Source organism: Mytilus edulis, chromosome 5 (assembly GCF_963676685.1).
Source record: "Mytilus edulis chromosome 5, xbMytEdul2.2, whole genome shotgun sequence".
NCBI classification, from domain to species: domain Eukaryota; kingdom Metazoa; phylum Mollusca; class Bivalvia; order Mytilida; family Mytilidae; genus Mytilus; species Mytilus edulis.
Window position 1 is genome coordinate 76,046,789 of NC_092348.1, and position 22,738 is coordinate 76,069,526.

The following is a 22,738-nucleotide window of genomic DNA, read 5'->3' on the forward strand; positions in this document are numbered from 1 at the left end:
TTATAAAAGCCATTTCACAATCATTGACATACATAGAAAAAAATATCGGTGATAATACTTCACCTTGCATCAAACCTACTTCATTAGTAAAATAATCAGAGTTGAACCCATCAACACTTACACAAGAAGTGACATTAGAATACATTGCTTTGATTACCATTAAAAATTTACCTTGAATACCAATTTTTGATAGTTTATACCATAACATATATCTTTGAACAGTGTCAAAAGCTTTCGTGTAGTCTACAAAACAACAATAAAAACGATTTTTGGCTGATAAGGATTTGAAAATTAATGATGTAAGAGCAAAAATAGCATCTACTGTACCCAGACCGGAACGAAAGCCGAACTGGGCATCGGTCACAATATCAAACGTTTCCGACCAGTCTATCAAACGTTGATTAAGAACGGACGTAAATAACTTTCCAAAATTACTGACTAAACTAATCCCTCTGTAGTTGTTCGGATCAAGCACACTACCCTTCTTGAATATAGGTATAAGGTAGCAATACACAGTTAGGAGTTTAGTTTCGCATTTTGGCCCCTGTGGATTTTTAAAATAGGAAAGTTATTGTGTAATAAAATTCATTTTTAGACAGATGAGTGCTAATTTAGCCTTCAAAGGTGGTTTATAAGTTCATCAAGATTATTTTTTACATGTTTTATGGGCTGTTTTCTGTTTGACAATCCGTATTTTCATAGCTAGACCGGCCATGGGTCCAGAAATTAATGTACTGTTTACAAACACTCTTTTTCTACGCGAAGTTTTTGACGCAATTTTACAAAAAAATGAGATGAAAGACATATGATTATCATTGGATTTGCTGAATGATATATGTACACAGTTTCAGAAAAGGTATTACTTCAAGCGATTGAAATTCTACTTTTAGCCAAATTTTGGGGAAATATATGACATCTTTCCCCCCCTTTTTGCAATATTTTATAACAAATAAATGCAGATTGTTGCCATGGATACACCAAAAAGAAATTATATTTTACCATTTTATATACTGGATATAAAATCTATGGAAGATTCTGATTACATACATATGCCCATATATGACACAAACAGTAAGCTTGATATTGCAAGAAAGCAATTAAAAGGGGATGGTAAAATTCATAAGGGCAAATTTTAGTATTTTTTCCTAACTGTTTATTGCTACCTTATGGCATACTTACCAAGCTCAGAATTGTATAATTTAAGACTTTTCATGCCACAAATCTATTGATATTTAGATTCTTAATCAATTTCTGAGTAAATTAAGTATTTAAGAATGACAATATATGTCAATTTTATTGTTTACAGTCCTTAGCAACCAAAATTAGGCATTTTGACACAAGGCTTAAATTTGTACTCTATCTGCTTAACTCTTGCTTCTGATGGATTGGGCTGCATGTAGTAGCCTAAGTATTGAACGCGTTGGTTTTTTTCTTGCGAATATATCAAATTATTGTTTTTATCAAGATTTCATGTTACATTTTGGCATATATTAAATGTATAGTTAAATCAGATGTAAGAAATTGATTCCCTATCACCAAGTTTTTTAATCAAGTCTTTGGTATGCAATAAGCATAAAGATTAACATTTTTATGCTTGAAATTGCTAAATTTTATACAATGTTGCATCATCAGAGATCTTATTAAGATATTCAACATTAAAAAACTGACAAAAGAGGTACAGTTTTTAAGATTTGGCAAAAAATTGAGGTAGAGACAAGATTTACACTATGACTTGGCACCTTTCTTTAAAATCAGTTTTTGTCACGTTTCAATGTCAACTGCTAACCTTCATAAAATATTCATTACTCAACCAATTTTCAAAAATAAAAGGCCATTTTACTCGTATTAGCTAGCAGAACTCAGAAAACAAGTTAAAAGGGAGAATTTGAAAAAAATATTTACTATTAAGGCATACTTACCAAGCTCAGAATTGTATAATTTAAGACTTTTCATGCCACAAATCTATTGATATTTAGATTCTTAATCAATTTCTGAGTAAATTAAGTATTTAAGAATGACAATATATGTCAATTTTATTGTTTACAGTCCTTAGCAACCAAAATTAGGCATTTTGACACAAGGCTTAAATTTGTACTCTATCTGCTTAACTCTTGCTTCTGATGGATTGGGCTGCATGTAGTAGCCTAAGTATTGAACGCGTTGGTTTTTTTCTTGCGAATATATCAAATTATTGTTTTTATCAAGATTTCATGTTACATTTTGGCATATATTAAATGTATAGTTAAATCAGATGTAAGAAATTGATTCCCTATCACCAAGTTTTTTAATCAAGTCTTTGGTATGCAATAAGCATAAAGATTAACATTTTTATGCTTGAAATTGCTAAATTTTATACAATGTTGCATCATCAGAGATCTTATTAAGATATTCAACATTAAAAAACTGACAAAAGAGGTACAGTTTTTAAGATTTGGCAAAAAATTGAGGTAGAGACAAGATTTACACTCTGACTTGGCACCTTTCTTTAAAATCAGTTTTTGTCACGTTTCAATGTCAACTGCTAACCTTCATAAAATATTCATTACTCAACCAATTTTCAAAAATAAAAGGCCATTTTACTCGTATTAGCTAGCAGAACTCAGAAAACAAGTTAAAAGGGAGAATTTGAAAAAAATATTTACTATTAAGGTAGCAATACACAGTTAGGAGTTTAGTTTCGCATTTTGGCCCCTGTGGATTTTTAAAATAGGAAAGTTATTGTGTAATAAAATTCATTTTTAGACAGATGAGTGCTAATTTAGCCTTCAAAGGTGGTTTATAAGTTCATCAAGATTATTTTTTACATGTTTTATGGGCTGTTTTCTGTTTGACAATCCGTATTTTCATAGCTAGACCGGCCATGGGTCCAGAAATTAATGTACTGTTTACAAACACTCTTTTTCTACGCGAAGTTTTTGACGCAATTTTACAAAAAAATGAGATGAAAGACATATGATTATCATTGGATTTGCTGAATGATATATGTACACAGTTTCAGAAAAGGTATTACTTCAAGCGATTGAAATTCTACTTTTAGCCAAATTTTGGGGAAATATATGACATCTTTCCCCCCCTTTTTGCAATATTTTATAACAAATAAATGCAGATTGTTGCCATGGATACACCAAAAAGAAATTATATTTTACCATTTTATATACTGGATATAAAATCTATGGAAGATTCTGATTACATACATATGCCCATATATGACACAAACAGTAAGCTTGATATTGCAAGAAAGCAATTAAAAGGGGATGGTAAAATTCATAAGGGCAAATTTTAGTATTTTTTCCTAACTGTTTATTGCTACCTTATGGCATACTTACCAAGCTCAGAATTGTATAATTTAAGACTTTTCATGCCACAAATCTATTGATATTTAGATTCTTAATCAATTTCTGAGTAAATTAAGTATTTAAGAATGACAATATATGTCAATTTTATTGTTTACAGTCCTTAGCAACCAAAATTAGGCATTTTGACACAAGGCTTAAATTTGTACTCTATCTGCTTAACTCTTGCTTCTGATGGATTGGGCTGCATGTAGTAGCCTAAGTATTGAACGCGTTGGTTTTTTTCTTGCGAATATATCAAATTATTGTTTTTATCAAGATTTCATGTTACATTTTGGCATATATTAAATGTATAGTTAAATCAGATGTAAGAAATTGATTCCCTATCACCAAGTTTTTTAATCAAGTCTTTGGTATGCAATAAGCATAAAGATTAACATTTTTATGCTTGAAATTGCTAAATTTTATACAATGTTGCATCATCAGAGATCTTATTAAGATATTCAACATTAAAAAACTGACAAAAGAGGTACAGTTTTTAAGATTTGGCAAAAAATTGAGGTAGAGACAAGATTTACACTCTGACTTGGCACCTTTCTTTAAAATCAGTTTTTGTCACGTTTCAATGTCAACTGCTAACCTTCATAAAATATTCATTACTCAACCAATTTTCAAAAATAAAAGGCCATTTTACTCGTATTAGCTAGCAGAACTCAGAAAACAAGTTAAAAGGGAGAATTTGAAAAAAATATTTACTATTAAGGTAGCAATACACAGTTAGGAGTTTAGTTTCGCATTTTGGCCCCTGTGGATTTTTAAAATAGGAAAGTTATTGTGTAATAAAATTAATTTTTAGACAGATGAGTGCTAATTTAGCCTTCAAAGGTGGTTTATAAGTTCATCAAGATTATTTTTTACATGTTTTATGGGCTGTTTTCTGTTTGACAATCCGTATTTTCATAGCTAGACCGGCCATGGGTCCAGAAATTAATGTACTGTTTACAAACACTCTTTTTCTACGCGAAGTTTTTGACGCAATTTTACAAAAAAATGAGATGAAAGACATATGATTATCATTGGATTTGCTGAATGATATATGTACACAGTTTCAGAAAAGGTATTACTTCAAGCGATTGAAATTCTACTTTTAGCCAAATTTTGGGGAAATATATGACATCTTTCCCCCCCTTTTTGCAATATTTTATAACAAATAAATGCAGATTGTTGCCATGGATACACCAAAAAGAAATTATATTTTACCATTTTATATACTGGATATAAAATCTATGGAAGATTCTGATTACATACATATGCCCATATATGACACAAACAGTAAGCTTGATATTGCAAGAAAGCAATTAAAAGGGGATGGTAAAATTCATAAGGGCAAATTTTAGTATTTTTTCCTAACTGTTTATTGCTACCTTATGGCATACTTACCAAGCTCAGAATTGTATAATTTAAGACTTTTCATGCCACAAATCTATTGATATTTAGATTCTTAATCAATTTCTGAGTAAATTAAGTATTTAAGAATGACAATATATGTCAATTTTATTGTTTACAGTCCTTAGCAACCAAAATTAGGCATTTTGACACAAGGCTTAAATTTGTACTCTATCTGCTTAACTCTTGCTTCTGATGGATTGGGCTGCATGTAGTAGCCTAAGTATTGAACGCGTTGGTTTTTTTCTTGCGAATATATCAAATTATTGTTTTTATCAAGATTTCATGTTACATTTTGGCATATATTAAATGTATAGTTAAATCAGATGTAAGAAATTGATTCCCTATCACCAAGTTTTTTAATCAAGTCTTTGGTATGCAATAAGCATAAAGATTAACATTTTTATGCTTGAAATTGCTAAATTTTATACAATGTTGCATCATCAGAGATCTTATTAAGATATTCAACATTAAAAAACTGACAAAAGAGGTACAGTTTTTAAGATTTGGCAAAAAATTGAGGTAGAGACAAGATTTACACTCTGACTTGGCACCTTTCTTTAAAATCAGTTTTTGTCACGTTTCAATGTCAACTGCTAACCTTCATAAAATATTCATTACTCAACCAATTTTCAAAAATAAAAGGCCATTTTACTCGTATTAGCTAGCAGAACTCAGAAAACAAGTTAAAAGGGAGAATTTGAAAAAAATATTTACTATTAAGGTAGCAATACACAGTTAGGAGTTTAGTTTCGCATTTTGGCCCCTGTGGATTTTTAAAATAGGAAAGTTATTGTGTAATAAAATTAATTTTTAGACAGATGAGTGCTAATTTAGCCTTCAAAGGTGGTTTATAAGTTCATCAAGATTATTTTTTACATGTTTTATGGGCTGTTTTCTGTTTGACAATCCGTATTTTCATAGCTAGACCGGCCATGGGTCCAGAAATTAATGTACTGTTTACAAACACTCTTTTTCTACGCGAAGTTTTTGACGCAATTTTACAAAAAAATGAGATGAAAGACATATGATTATCATTGGATTTGCTGAATGATATATGTACACAGTTTCAGAAAAGGTATTACTTCAAGCGATTGAAATTCTACTTTTAGCCAAATTTTGGGGAAATATATGACATCTTTCCCCCCCTTTTTGCAATATTTTATAACAAATAAATGCAGATTGTTGCCATGGATACACCAAAAAGAAATTATATTTTACCATTTTATATACTGGATATAAAATCTATGGAAGATTCTGATTACATACATATGCCCATATATGACACAAACAGTAAGCTTGATATTGCAAGAAAGCAATTAAAAGGGGATGGTAAAATTCATAAGGGCAAATTTTAGTATTTTTTCCTAACTGTTTATTGCTACCTAAGTATGGCTTTAGCCCAATCTGTAGGGAAAATTCCGGACTGTAAGATTCCATTAAAAATGTACAGTAATACAGGCATAAACACATCTTTGTATTCAATAAAATATTCGTTAAGAATTCCATCAACTCCATGACTTTTATCACGTTTAAGGTTACGAATAGCTTTCAAAATGTCATTTTCTGTAATTTCTCTATCAAGTTCCTCATAGACGCATTCACCATCAGTATCATGAAATTGGCTGTCGTCCAGTACAGCATCTGTGTCTGATGAGCACAATGACTTAAAATGTTCATGGAACAACTTTAATGGTACAGCATGTTTAGAGGACGCTTTCCTTTTAAATTTCTTGTAGAATAATTTAGGGTTTGTAAGTCTCATTATGTCTAGCATGTTTCCTTCAGTGCGCATATACTCTCGTTTCAAGCGACGTTCTAGTGTTTTATAGTCCTTTTTCGCTCTGATTAAATTACTATGGTTTAGTTGAGATTTCAGTCTATTAAATATATTTAAACAGTTTATATAGCGGCGATGAAGGTCTTTACACTGGGCGTTGAACCAAGGTTTATCATCACTAATGTTAGATCTGCAAGATTTATAATTGTTTGTCCTCTTTTTAAAAAATGGTGCCATAATGTCATTTAACGTACTAGTGAATTCGGCCAACGAATTGTCGAGTAATTGCTGCCCAACAAAGTAAATTCGTTCACGACACAAATTTATCTTTTCCATAGTATTCATTAAACAATCTCTACATTGTTCTTTTAATTCATCATTCCATTTAAATTTGTCCTGAGACAGTTTCTCTCCGTTTTCTTCACCCGGAAACGGTGTTGAATTTTGTTTGTTACACAGTAATGAAAGTTGAATATGTAGTAATGCGTGGTCGGAAAAAGTTGTAAAATTAGACACAATAAGTTGACGCACTATCGGGAAAAGTGACACTGGGACTAATAGGTAGTCTATAACGCTCATTCCATTCGCACCACAAAATGTAAAATCATTCGCAAAACCATTTTTATGCCGGCCATTTAATATTCTCAAACCCGAGGCTTTACATAGCGAGATAAGTTTTGGACCATAGCAGTTTGTATTGTTGTCAGGATTATTTCTTACATTGAGTTCTATATCAGCAGAATAATCAAAATTATCACATATTTTGTACTGATATGTACATTTTTGCATGGCCAATAATAGCTGGAAGTCAAGGTTGGTTATCAGCCCTCGGGGCCGATAACGATATCAGCCCTCGAAATCCATATCAAGCCCTCGAGTTTAACTTCCGGTAAACTGTCAATCAAAGACTATTTGTAAACAAGTTGAACACAATGAAAAAAAATTTAGAAAGTTACGAATCTGCTGTAGAAGAAAAAAGTAGAAATCAACAGTGAAAATCACAAAAGTTCCCGTAAAATTTTGACGTCATAAAGAATTTATAAAATATATGACGCCACACTGGAATGAGTAGCGATATAGGATTCTTCTTAAGCATTTTTAACATTTGTAATGTAACATTTTAAAGTCGTTTAATATTTGCAATTCTTAGAATTAATATATTTATTGTTAATCATTTCTGTAACTTTTCACAAAACGTTGTTTACCTACTGTGATACGAACTTTTTTAAACTCACAGTGATACATTTTTAATTTTCTTTTCGTTAAATATCTTTTTGATTTTTGATGAAATATCAAACATAATTTGATGTAAGCTATTTGTTTTCTCTTGCTTAAAAATATGTGATAAATAGATTAATACATGTCATTTTTCATATGGTCCCTGGTATCAGCCCACGACCCATATCAAGCCCTCGGGCTAAAGCCCTCTGGCTTGATATGGGAGTCTAGGGCTGATACCAGGGCAATATGAAAAATGCCATGTAATAATCTATAAATATCATCAAGTCTATTCCTTATAGTAGTATGAATACTATCGTTACTCACAAAATCATCTATTGCCCCAGTTCGACTATTTGTATCACCCAAAAGTATAACATTACCAAGTGAAGAGTAAAGTTCAATACTATTTTCTAAATCAGCAAATAAATCACAATTATAAAGTTTATAAAAATTCGATCTGACAGGGGGTATATAAACGCAGGCAATAAATAAGTTTTTATCACTTGTAACAATATTCTTTTCAATATTCAACCATATAATTGTATCATGAATACATGTTTCAATAGAAATTTTATTAGAAAAACACTCTTTAATTAAAATTACAATACCTCCTCCTTGAGTAGATTTAGACTTGCGTCTAGCATACAAAAAAACAATCAAAACCAGGAATAGAAAAACTAAAATCATTTTTAAACCAACATTCTGCAAGAAAAACTATATCATATGTGCAAATAAAATTCAAAAATGCAATGTTATCTAGTTTATTTTGAATACCACCATTCACGTTCCAAGAAATTACTTTCAAATTGTCACAGTTTTTTGAATGAGACACAAAACCTCCAACGCTATCCTAGTCTTCTTTGGTAGTAGCCTGCTTCTCGTCAGTTTGATGAGTTGTCTTGTCAGTGCATATATCTACATTTATCTTCTCATTCGGTATCTGAGTTTCCAGTTTCGGTAAGAATTGCTTGTGCTTAATCTGATCGAAAAGCTCATTATTTATATACAGTTTATCTCTGATCATCACTGCTTTAGCTTGTTGAGCACGAGCTTCTCTTTGAATTGGGAGCAATTGTTTTCTTTTAGCGAGCACATCTGGTGAATACTGTACACTGAGACCGAACGGAGAGCCCTTTAATTTGTAAGCAGATGACTTCACTACCTCACGCTGTTTAAAATTGTCAAAAGTTGCAATTATTGGCCTTGGCTTGTATTTGCTATTCATACGTCGAACGCTGCGGAAATTGATATTTGTTTTAACCTCCATTTCATCGCGAACGAAACCACTAAGCAGATTTTGGACATCCTCACCTGGCATGTCCACAATACCGTAGAATATTAGATTGTTTTTTTGTAGCCTCATATTGCAAATCAGACACGGTTGACTTTAACTCGCTGTTTTGTTTATGTACATGTATTTCAGCTATTTCTTTCTTTAATTTCGACCCCTTTCCTGGACTACCAGAACCCCCAGATGCCTGTGCAATCCACAAATTAACCTTTTCTGCATTTAATTGGTCAAGTTTGATATTAAAACTGTCACACGTATCATTTAATTCAGATACTTGAGTAGTGAGTTTTTTAACATCAGATTCGGATGTTTTTACCCTGGTGAATAAACTATCAACTGCCTCACAAAGACCGTCAAATTTATCCAGTTTTTTATCCATACTTTTAAGTTTGCTCAATCTAGAATCAATAGAACTGATGCTGTGCATAATATGACTGAGAATACTACTATCCGCAACGGGCGGTGTATATTGGTTAAAATGCACAGGTTGGGGTCCAGAAAAAGGGGGAGGGTACAGATACGGATATGGTGTGCTGCTTTGCTGTTTTTGGTTTTGTATGAAATTCTCAGGTGTTATCTGAGCAGAAATATTTCCTTGTTCACTATAATCGACTGAATTACTAGCAGTTTGTTGTTTATTTTGTTGTTTATTTGATTTCTTGTATGGCTGTTTGGAAGTTAAATCGAACGAAGAATCAGTATTTTGTGACGAATCCATAAGCTTGCGTTTTGTGCTTGGTTTCGTCTTCCTCCTAGTCATCATTTAATGTTCAATATGGCACTCTATCGTATTTATCTTTAACAAGACTGTGTAAAGTTATTTCAAATGAAACACAATGTAAACAATGTATATGTCGTGTACAAGTTGCGATTTTGTACAGGTTATAACATGTACAAAAATATTGTACATGTTATAACTTGTATAATGCAAAAATACAAGTTATAACATGTACAAAAATACCTCAAATACATGTTATAACTTGTACAAAATATTGCTTAAAAATGGTTTTAACTTGTACAAAATCGAAAAATTAGGATATTTTTCTATTATCGCAACAGATGATATTGACCTCAACAACATTTTCATAACTTTTTTATTATTCCTTCATGTTAGTGTGTTTTGTCTTTTTTTGATACAGTTAATGTCCAGGGGTCGGTATTACGAAGCATTCCTAAGACCTGTCATAAGATATATCTTAGGACATGCCTTATGATCCTCTTATGACTATCTATGGACATATCTTTATTTGATGAATTATAATTGTGAGTGTCCACTTTGTAACAATAGTAAATTACTTTCATTCTAGTTGACACTTAAAGACATAAGAGGATAGCCAGAATAGATGTGTCTACAACTAAAATTGGGAATTGAAACGGGGTACATTGTATGTGTCTAAAAGACAACAACCCGCCCATGGAGCAGACAACATCCAAAGGCCACAAATACATGCTTTCAAAGTAGAGGATATATATTTAAAACATCAAAATGACATTCGCCTCATGCAATGATCTTATAGTTTAAAAAAAAAAATTGAGTTATAAATTTACGTAAGTCATGCTGAAGGCCAAAAATGTCGAAGAGTAGATCCAAAGATATTGATAATGAACGTGGTCGGATGAAAACTATTTCCTCTCTCTCTTGCTTTTACAGGGTAAACATATAAGACATTGTTTTAGTCTTTGCATGGCTTTTTTGCTATAAAAACGAGAGGGAGGAGTATTTCCCAAAATTATTAGGAATCGTTCTTAAATTTTTTGGAAGAATTTAGTTACTAGTATCTAATGTAGTTGTCATTGAGGAATGCAAGCTTTTAGAAAATAGTTTCACACTTATTTAAGCCATAATGGATAAAAAAATATACAATTACACGAAAACACATTTTGCCAACATAAGTCATGAAACATATATTTCTGAAACTGTTTGATCATTGTCCTCTACAGAAAAAGACACGTTCTGGCATATTTATTGTTGTTCTTTATGCATGTTATGCATTGGTGAATTTAAATGTATATTTTACTTCATAAAGATTTAATTAAAATTTTGTACAAGTTTAAACCATTTTTAAGCAATATTTTGTACAGGTTATAACATGTATGAGGTACTTTTGTACATGTTATAACTTGTATTTTTGCATTATACAAGTTATAACATGTACAATATTTTTGTACATGTTATAACCTGTACAAAATCGCAACTTGTACACGACATATACATCATACATTATAAAGGCATGTGGAAGATACTAAGTAGTATTTTACAGTTCAATTTATCTATAATACTAAAATTACGAGGTCCAATTTGTCAGCCGTCATCACGTAAAAACGACGAATCACAGAATTCAACTTTATATATAACTAATTTAGTACAAAGGTGTAGATTAAAAATTACACCACTCCAGGCCCTTTTGTTTTCCACGTAATTAATATTGCCAATAATTAAGAAGTTCCGGGTCGAATCCGCTACCGATACCAATAGTATATTCACCTGTTACCTATTACCTTATCTGCACGTTCCGCATCTTACAGGCGCACCACCAAACGTTGTATTCAGGATTAATATGCTATATACACGGGTCATAACCACAGGGTTGACACTACTAAATTGTAAAATTGTTACCTATTGTAGTATTTTAATCAGTAAGACTTTCTAAGATAACAATACGAATACTAAAAATCTGGACTAAAGATAAGGCGTATAGGTACACAGGAAAAATTGCAACATATGTTTATCATATGTTTTCAAAACATATGAAAAACATATGATAATCATATGTTTTTCATATGTTTAGGACAAACATATGATAAACATATGTTTACAATCATATGTTTACATATGATTTGAAACATATGAAAACATATGTTAGCAAACATATGTTAACATATGTTTTATGACATATGTAAACATATGTTTACAAACATATGAAAAACATATGATTTTCATATGTTTTCATATGTTTTAAAATACATTAATGAAAATTGGGGAAAATGTCTAAACTAGTATTGAAGCCTATCATCCTAACAGCAGAGCTTTCTAATTAATTTAATAAGAATGTAAAATAAATGAATGAGTTATGATTAATAGATAATAATGATTGAATAATGAATAAATATTCTTTACTTTTTATAGTTTGTTCTTTATTCTAAATTAATTTTTTTATTCAATGATTATCCCATTATTCTCTCTCTGTTCTTTATTATTTATTTTTTATTATTTATTCTGCATTTTTTTTCTTATTCCCTTTTCTTAAATCCCTAATTTTGATTCCAGACCCTCGTATTACGTACTTGGCACGTCGAATTTGAAAACCGGGAAAACTCGGAAATATTTTCACCGTTATCGTTTTGTGCACTATGACGCAAACCATGGAGAGGATGGAAAAAAAATCTTATAGACCCAAATTCTATTGACAAACTCTACTGTTTTACTTAAAACTAATTTTTACAAGTCTCTTGTTTTATTAGTATCCCTTACCATTTTATCTTTTAACTACTATTAAGAAACCATACTAGTCCATAAATTTAACCAATTACACTAGTACAGATTAGTAGTTCCTTTCACTTTCCGTTGTTAAGAGAATATAAACAACTGATAAGATTACTTTTATCCATTTTATAATTTTAAATGTATAGTGTACATACAAGTTCCTGTTTTAACTAATTTTTAGTTTCATCCTATTCTAACTGTTAATATTATTTTAAATTTTAACCAGTAGATAAAATTTTAAACAACGCAATTTTAAAAATAAACAAAATTTTTAAATGCGGTGACCCTGCAGATAGGGTGGACTTCCAGAAGAAGAAGAAGAAGAAGAAGAAGAAGATGGACGCTCACGCGATCATCTGCAGCAGTCTTCAGCTGTTTATTTAAGTTTTAAGAATGGACAGAGATAGATTCTACTTCTTCTTCTACTTATAAACAGATAAATTGAATTGAGTGACTTGTCGATTAACTAGAAGAAACCGGGGAACGAAACATAGAAATGAAAGTCTAGAGAAAGTCAACGCAACGAAAGTTCGAAATGTCGAAAGTGTTTTGTTTTCATGGATTACGTACAGTTATGTACCTTAAAAGGGCAACGAATGGTAAATATAATAATGCACCTTTTTTATTATTATAATTGGCCAAAAACAGGAAGATGTGTGAGCAAATTTTTCACAAAAAAACTATTTGACTGTTGATTGTAAACCGGAGAACCGGTATATCACAATACCAGCTCTTGTCTTAAATATGCTTGATCACCTACAGTGGCCTACATTAGAATTGTTCTTCTTCTGATATACAGTTACAGCTTCATTGATTGAAGATTACGAACTGTTGCATGCGCGGAGTATATGATTAAAAATATGAACAAAAATTGAGACGAATACAAACAAGACTAGTGGTATTCTATAAGATCATACACCAAGACATAGCAATTTACCCTATTATATAAAGATCTTCTTGTTAAATCAGACAGTAGAACAAGACATAAACATACCAACCACTTTACACTCGGCCACCAAGGCCTGCCAACAATTATATGGGGATGAAGTCCCCTAATACAGTAGAAAATTCAAAAACAAAAACAAAAAAAATCGGAAAATTTCCCGAATTTTTCATTGTACTATTGAACTCAAAATCGTTCAATTTTTTTTTGTCTTGTTTTTTAATTTCCGGATCTGCGCAGAACACAAAACTCTACTTCCTTCTTCCGGTCTTGTTGTCGTGAGACTTTGATTAAAATATAGGAACTCAAGGAACACAATACCAATATTTCATTTTTAATCATTCTTTGTCTTTGGTATGAATAAACGTTAGGCCTACCTGATGCATTGCGTTTCTTTGTTTACATTGAACATGACGTCATAACTTAAATAACGTCACAAGTAAAATCCATAGCAACAGAACCAAAATCGGAAACGTAACAGTATTTCCGTATCTTTTTTTTAACAAATATTTAAAATACAAAAAAAATAATTTAAACAAACTTCATCCCCATTCACAGGTAATGCCTGCCTCATATTAAGTTAAAATACAAGTACAAATGTAGTCTAAATAATAATGAAGTCTTGAAAGCTATTATCAGTCAGGGGACTTACTGAAATAAGTGATTTTTAAATCACTTATTTGAGTAGCAAATTCGAGGTTTTGTCACAAATTGGGATTTTGTAGTTTTTTTCAAAATTTTAAACACATAACATCTTTTAATTAGTAAAATTTAAAAATATGAACTTTTTGCTTCTTTTAAGTAGCAAGGTTTATGCCTTTGATGCTATCATTTACCTGAAAATTCTATTTTAGTTGAAAAAATGCTATAATAATGGCTTTACATAATGAACTGATACTTTCTTAAAAGATTTTTCACAGCAGTGGGAGTATTTTTCCTGTGAAGTTCAAGGTTTCATCTATCAAATTATGTAATAAAATTCTACTGTTCGCGATAAAAATTTCACTGTTCGGGGGTGTTGAAATTAGTGGTAGTTATTAAAAGAATGATACTTAAAGAAGTGATTTTTGGGAAAGAAATTGAGGTCTGATACTTAAACAAGTGATTTTTATGTCATTATCCTAGATTCAGTACAAGGTCATCACCTGAAATGACCTGGTCATCCTAGACAACACAGATGTTGGTTCTGATAAGTTTAGAAACATAATTAGTCCCTGGATCATTAGTATTCTATATTTAAAGCTACACTAATATTAAATCACTTCTACTAGTGATTAATTTGTACTACTTAAATAGGTGATTATTAAAGAAAGACAACTCTAACTTCAAACCTTTATGGAAATAATGTTACTTGAATCAGTGATTTAGAAAATCACTTGTTTAAGTAAGTCCCCTGATTTACTGATTATACTTAATTTTATTTACATCTATGTCGCAGAATGGCTGCGTCAATGCAAAAATTAAAAATAGCCTTTCTAGACGTCATAATAATTTGGACTACATGTTCATTTGTATCTTACAAGTTGACTTCAAGAATGAGCAAAGTGCATATAATGCAAAGTCAGCTTTATAAGTCAAATGAAGGAACTTAGGCTTAAATTAAAATACTGTGTGTTTGCCCTTTACCGACCGACCCTATAAATTTGTTCCGACTGAAAATCTTTTATTTCTATTTACCAGCAATATTTTATTTTATTTTTTTTCCCTTCCTACCGAAAATCTTATATTTGTTTTTCCCGCTCAAAACTTTTTTACCGGAATCCACGGGTTTTAGTCTTCCCCGTATAATGTTAAGTCCATTTGGTATCACTTGGGCGTTTGGCATGAACACTTGCATTTAGAGATTCAAAGCATTTGATTGATGTCGATGTTGAAAGTATGACTAACGTTGCCCTTATACTTGAAGAGCAGGGTTCATTCAAAAAAGTTTGTCCAATACAAAATTATCAACGTGTGTACAAAATATTAAAATGTTAACGGATGTTGTATCCTATGTAAGGATGACCTTTAGTGATCCGTATATCAGGATGATTATGTTAACGCTGCTTTCTACCAGTTTTGACGTTTTATTTATATTTGACATAAACCGAAGTCCTGTATATATATTGGAGAATAATTGGCAGTAAAATCGCGGCCAAGTTTTCCTTTCAGACCATTTATAAATGCGATGTAAAATACGTGACATTTGAGTTTCGAGTCTTTTAGATTTTTATTGATAACACTGGGACACCCGAAAATTTAAACATTCAGTCTTTAGGGTTGTAAGTAAAGTAAGATAAATGCTTAGTTTTAGCTCTTTTAACTGGTTGCAAGATGATGAAGGTGGGAAATGCACTGCCGGGCAGTGGCTTTATATTCTAGTCAAATATTTTTTTTATTTCACAGATATCATCTCTGATAATTTCAGTTCAAATTTTAATAGAATTGGTAGAATGTCGGAATGCCGTATAGATGGGGTAGGAGGGTCCTGATCCTGCAATCCCGAGCTTTAAAACACGAAATCCTGAGCTCCCGAATATAAATAAATTTAAATTCTGCATCCCGAAATTCAAAAAGAAAACAATTCCTGGAAATCCTGACATCCCGAGCTAAAAAACACCCGATCCCGGAGTCCCGATAAAGGTCCTACCTCCCCCTAATAGATTGCACATTGTGCAGCTGTTTCACAAACCATGCTAGGGAGATATATATGATATTATTAAATCTTTCGGTTAAGTTAAACGTACAAGGTACATGTACGTAGTACAGAATATCAGTGCAAGTTAAAATTCTTAAAAGTTCCAGGCATATAATTGTTGAAAATATGCTCGAGCCCGCCCTATATTTTGATATTTGAAAACAAATAGTAGTGCATATGAATTAACTTCATATTCTACATGATAATTTTTTTTCATAACTTCCAGCTTGGACTATTTAGAAACTTTAATAAAAGTAAAGATCAGAAAAATCGATTATTCTTAAAACAAAAGCAAATACAGACAAAACTGATGTCATGCATATATTGTATCTATAAAATAAAATATTATACCTACCTGCCTACCCATGACAAAAAATGTACCGAGCTAAGTTATTTTATGGGAAAGAAAAATAAAATATTTAACCTACCTACCTACCCTGTTTCAAAAAATAGGGTCGGAAAAGGGCAAACAAACAACATTTTAATTTAAGCCTTACAGACTGATAATGATTTTTAAACAAAACAAGGAACAAATAAATAAATATGATATACTAGTATAGCAACAAACTACAACATGAACTTCTAAATAACAGGCTTCAGACTTGGGACAGAAACATACAGCATGTACAGGATGTGATGGAGTCAAACCAGTTTGTTGGTGCCAAATTAAACCCCCTCCTAACCTTGGATAGTGGTGTGAAAAGGGCTTAACACATTTGCCATCAGATATGTACAAAGCAAAAAGACATCTAACAAAAACATAAACCAGACAGGGTATTTATACATCACCACAGGCACAACAAAAATAACCTCTTTAAGTCCAGATTTGAGAGTTACCTCTTAGTTACTGATAACTAGTTCAAAGCTAGCAACAAGTTATTTACCACCAAACCTTGCCTGGTTAAGGTTTATTCCAGATACAAGTCGTAACTACAGCATACAAAATAGTTCAGGTTTTGGTGTAAAATGTAGGCAATAATTATAATAGGGCATGAATGAGTCTGCAAGTCTGTGTCTATCAACATGATCAAGGTTCATTTAATTTGACCTTGTCTTGATCTCATTTACACTGACCAAATTTTAACATCATTATGTATACATGTGCATGTAACTTCAAATTTCAAAAAAGAGTGGAAACAAAAAATCAACAATTTTATTAATTCATTTGTAAAGGAGCATAACTCTTGAAATGTATAAGTAATTCCTCTAGAATTCAAAACTTGATCTGTGTTACAAAGTGTAAATTTTATGTGGTTTAATATAAGCATTGTGTGTAATTTTCGTTGCATTTGGTAAAAACAAACGGAAACTACAATAAGAAAACGGAAACAAAAAAAATCTGTCATTTTTCAATTTGTAAAGGGTATAAATCAAGAACAGTAAAAGTGATGCCACCAAATATGAACTCTATCTGAATTTATAAATGTGGAAATAAGCGGTGTGTATATAAGTTTCATAACATTTGGTTGAGGCAAACTAAAATTAGAGAGAAAAGAACAATAAAAATTCAGCAATGCATAACTGAAGAAAGGTAAAAGTAACACCAGTGACCACCCAATTTTTTGGGACATACAACAAAATGTATGTACTGACGGATGGACAAGGTTAAAATTTAACACACCCTTGCTTTCAGTAATTACCAAACTGTCTCATATAAAACATGTAATACATTAATACATGTCTGTAATAACCATGATAACTAGGCCTTACAAGTTATACATGTACAAATGTTACAGCTACATGTAAGTTTAATCCCTTGAAATCCCTTGTCTCATGCATTGACTAAAGAAGTTACCATGGTTGATTAAAAATGTATACATTTAATTTGGAAATTTAGTTATAAAGGCTGTGTATTTAGTTACTGCACATATAAAGTTTCAAAAATTCCCTAGTGCACACCAAAAACAATAAATATATGTTACTACCGAAGAAAATTTTAGAAACGAAGAGTTGACAACTCATGAAATTATCTGGCATAACAACATGCATGTTATTTTCACTAATAACTTATTTAATATAAAAAAAAAGATGTGGTATGATTGCCAATGAGACAACTGTCCATATGATAAGAGACCAAAATGACACAGAAATTAACAACTATAGGGCACTGTACGGCCTTCAACAATGAGAAAAGCCCATACTGCATAGTCCACTATAAAAGGTCCCTAAATGACAATATAGAACAATTCAAACGAGAAAACTTTGGGCCTTATTTTTGTACAAAAAATGAACACAAAACAAATATGTAACACATAAACAAACAACAACCACTGAGTTACAGGCTCCTGAATTAAGTTATCCCCTTGACCATGTACATTTGTACTGTTAACTGATGAAAAAGATTGGCATTATACATTTGTAAATCATAACAAGAACTTATTTAGTCAGAGATCAAATTCAACCACTTTGATACACCATTGAATTCATACAACAGGCATATGGATTTAATAAGATGGATTAGAACATTTAAATAATTTAATACTTTTATATTATACATGTATATATACTAGTATAATTTTTTTCCGGGCAAGTCTAGATCTGTTGGTCTTGTTTTAAAAGATCAAAATAAGCCAATTTTGCCATATAACATGTATAAAAATATTTAAGGCAATTTGTCAGATATTTTAACTTCATTTCATTTTACATTATTTCTTTTAGCATTTTCTATGGAAGTACATGTACTTCAAGAAGAAGAAGAAGCTAAGCAACAGAATGGAATTCTTTGAGGCATTGCTTTCTAGATTATATGATGGATTCATAGATTTTCATATTGATTTATGTGCATATAAAGAGCAGCCGGCAATTATTTTATGACGAGAGGTATGTACATGTAATAAAAAGGATAACTTTGTTTGAGTATTTTGTTGTTGTCAGACTATCTACATGTTACACATTTTGATTTCGTGTAAGCTGTGAAAAAATATTTTTTCTACTGGACCATTTTATTGAAAATAGCATTGGAAGCTCTATATATACACTCCATTGCTTGTTCTTTTTATACGACCACAAACAATTTTTTGGGATTGTATAATGGTAAGGTGTTGTCGTTATCTGCAGCGTCCGAAGACACATTGGTTTCCGAACAATAACTTAGGTTTAAGTGCATAAATCTTTATGAATTTTGTTTAGAAGGTCCAATACCACAAAAAAAGGTTGGGATGATTTTGGGGATGATGGTCGGAAGTCCCAACCGTTTAGGAATTAGGGGCCCAAAATGGGCCAAAAACAAGCATTTTTCTAGTTTCAGGATAATAGCTTGTTTATAAGTATTTCAATTGCTCTGAAATTGTACCACAGTGTTTAAAACCACAAGTACAAGGTTTTGATTCAGTGTAGGGGTCATGGGGCTAAAGTTTAGGAATAAGGGGCCAAAAACAAGCATTTTTCTAGTTTCCAGACAATAACTTGTGTGTAATTGTATAAATCTCTCTGAAATTGTACCACAATGTTCCATATAACAAAGGGAAGGCTGGGATAGAGTTTTGGGTTAGTTGCCCAAAATATGCAGGAATTAGGGGCCAAAAAGAAGCATGTTTCTAGTTTCCAGACAATAACTTGTGTTTAAGTGACTCATAGGCGATTTAAGGATGTACTTAGGTGAGGTTAGGTGAAAATTAATAAATTAAGAAGTTAAAATTGATATTATAAGCTGGTAGAGCATCAATTAAGGATAAAAATAAGCTAAAAATATTGATAGGTCATGGACCTCCTTTTCAAGATATTTGAGATTTAAAATATGGCGGGAAAAGGCTGACTCAGACTTTTACCTTATATTTGCTTTGGTATTATTAGGTCTCAAAACAAAAGAAAGAAAATTAAGAATCTTCTAAAATTTTGGTAAATGACCTTTCATGAGCTATTTTATAGACTTATATGAAAAAATAAATGGGTGTTAATATTGGGCAAAATATTTTACATTGTATTGTATGGAAAAACACCAAGGGGTCCGAACATTTGACACAAATTCCAAAACCTCACCTAAGTACATCCTTAAGGTGGGAGGCCCAGGCAGCCCTGCCCCCCCCCCCTCTTTTCTGGGAAAATTTTGGTTGATTATATAGGGAAACACTGAAACATGTCCGGATCAGTCCCCCTCTTAGGCAGTCACTGGGCCCCCACATATGAACATTTCTGGATCCGCCATTGAGTGTATGGATCTCTCTGAAATTGTACTATAAGGTTCCATACTACAAAAGAAAGGATGGGATTGAGTTTTAGGGTTATTGCTCCAAGGGGGATTTCAATAAGTTGAGGGGGGGGGGATAGTTTGTTTACATTTTTTTAAAGGGATTCCTTTTTTTTTCAAAATTTTTCAAGTTTTTGATTTTTGAAAAGTTTCATGCAATAATGTTCAGCAAAGTAAGATCTACAATGGTCAACATAACCAAATTTTCAATGTTGTTGCCCTTCATTGTAAATTTTTAACAACTTTCTCGTAAATTTTGCAATCTTTTCCTCTTTTGTGTTTTGAGCAAAAACTAAAGAAGATAAAGAGAAACTTAACAGGCTATTAATAAAATATGTTTACAGGAGTTTTGCCTCTTGGAAATAGATATTGAATTTGTAAGGAATTGCATCCCACACATGTCTACTTTTCTTGTAGATTATTTTTATAATTTATGAAAAATGTTAAAAAAAAGAACATACTTATTTGTTGTGGTTATTGCTTTTTGACAGCAAATTTTATATATCCATCAATTGGTGAGGTACATTGAAACCCTGTTCTTTTATTAAATGCATGAAGTATACAGATGGTAACACAAATGACAACATGTTATGTTCATGAGTTTAATATTTATTATTATATATGTTGTATTTCAACAATTTTGCCTATGAAACAGCAAATCAAGATTTAATAAACCAGAGTTAATGCCTAAATGGATTTTTTTAAACTTAGGCAGAAGAATAGTTTTTTTTATATATACATGATATAAGAAAAGTTCATGCTATACATATATTTGTTGATTATTTATAAATTGTTTCCATTAACTCAAAAGTAAAAGTATTAATTAATGAGCATCAGTTCATACTACATGTACATTTAGTTTTTGTCTGGACTTTTGGATTAACTTAAAATTTATAATTTTAGCTTGTTACCAAATGAAAGGAAAGTGCAGTATTAGAATCACTGGTGTACATGCTATGGTGTACATGTACATGAAGGTGCAGATGTCCTGTAAAAAAAAACTGGTATCAAAGTAAGTTCATATGTAGAATTGTATTTGATTTAAATAATTTAATGTTATCTATTCAAAACTTTTTCAAGTGTAATTGTACATGTATACAGTTGTTTATTTTTCTGTCATTTTGATGTCAAGTATGCATCGAGAAATCCTTACCAGTCTCATCTGCTTCTGCTGCACATGCATGAGAAATGAGAAGCTCAAATAATTATAGCATTTGCATCACAGACCGTATATTATGAATTGTATATTTAACATGATCAAAAGTTGTTCTTGTCTTGAATATATACATTAAATATTTGCCACTGTACCTTAAAATAAACAAGAAAAATTAATTTGATAATTTTCTTTTAACCATAGAGCATTTTTAAAGAACTAGAATATTGATATAAGGAGATGGCGTATGATCCTCAATGTGACAACTATCAATTAAAAAACTAAATAACGAAGATAAAACATTTACTGGTCACTGTTCAGCAATGAACAATAATCAAAATCCATACCATAAAGTAACCTTCAACTTGTTTAAGAATGCAAAATGTGAACCATTGAAAAATTAAAACTACATATATTGTATGGCAGACATTAATTAATATGTTTATAGAATGATTGTAAGGTGTTTATATTTGTTTTGCAGGTGCAATTCTTGCAAGATTTTTATAAAACTTATACTATACTTTAATATCAGCAATATATTGGTCAAGTTCACTACTTTTGACCGATTGACTATTTTCAAAAGAGTTATGCCCCTTTAAAATATTAAATAAAGGAAAATGGCCTTGTAAGCGCTCTCATCGGTTCAATTTTTTATAAAACACATATTATACTGTAAGTAATGCCCTTGAAGGTCTGTTTGAAATATTTCGTATACAAGAAAAAGAAGTTTTTTTCCAAGCACACTTTTTTATTTATAATTTTATTCAAGTGCCTTTTTTTAATTATTGCCCCTTGCTAAATAAAATATGTGCAACTCAGTGAACATTGAAACTCTGTTCTGTTATTTTTATTTTCAGGAACTGAAAAGTAAAGAAACAGAACCAAAGAAGATTCATTTTAAATTAATACAATATTGAACTCAAAAGTCAATCTAGTTGTCTTTCCATTATAGATATAAGAAGATGTGGTATTAATGCCAATGAAACAACTCTCCTTCCAGGTCATAATTTGTAAAAGTAAACCATTACAGGTCAAAATACAGTTTTCAAAACAGAGCTCACACGAAACAGCAAGCCATTAAGGGCCACAAAAGCGGCAGCATACACTAGCACCTGTAATAGCTAGCAGTGTAGACAATTACATATCAATGTGTATGGTGATATAGCAATAGAAATATCACATCCATCAGAGGGAAATAGAATATAGACAATAGAAATATCACATACATCAGAGGGAAATAGAATATAGACTGTCACAATAGAAG

The 22,738-nt window shown here is 31.3% G+C and overlaps 1 long non-coding RNA gene across 1 annotated transcript; it reads left to right on the plus strand.

Moving 5' to 3' along the window:
- The first annotated feature begins 12,839 nt into the window (after positions 1 to 12,839).
- On the plus strand, positions 12,840 to 22,404 carry LOC139524472 (uncharacterized). The gene is made up of 4 exons (XR_011664804.1): positions 12,840 to 13,114; positions 18,794 to 18,955; positions 21,225 to 21,333; positions 22,332 to 22,404. It is a non-coding gene; the product is annotated as an uncharacterized lncRNA (long non-coding RNA).
- The last annotated feature ends 334 nt before the right edge of the window (positions 22,405 to 22,738 follow it).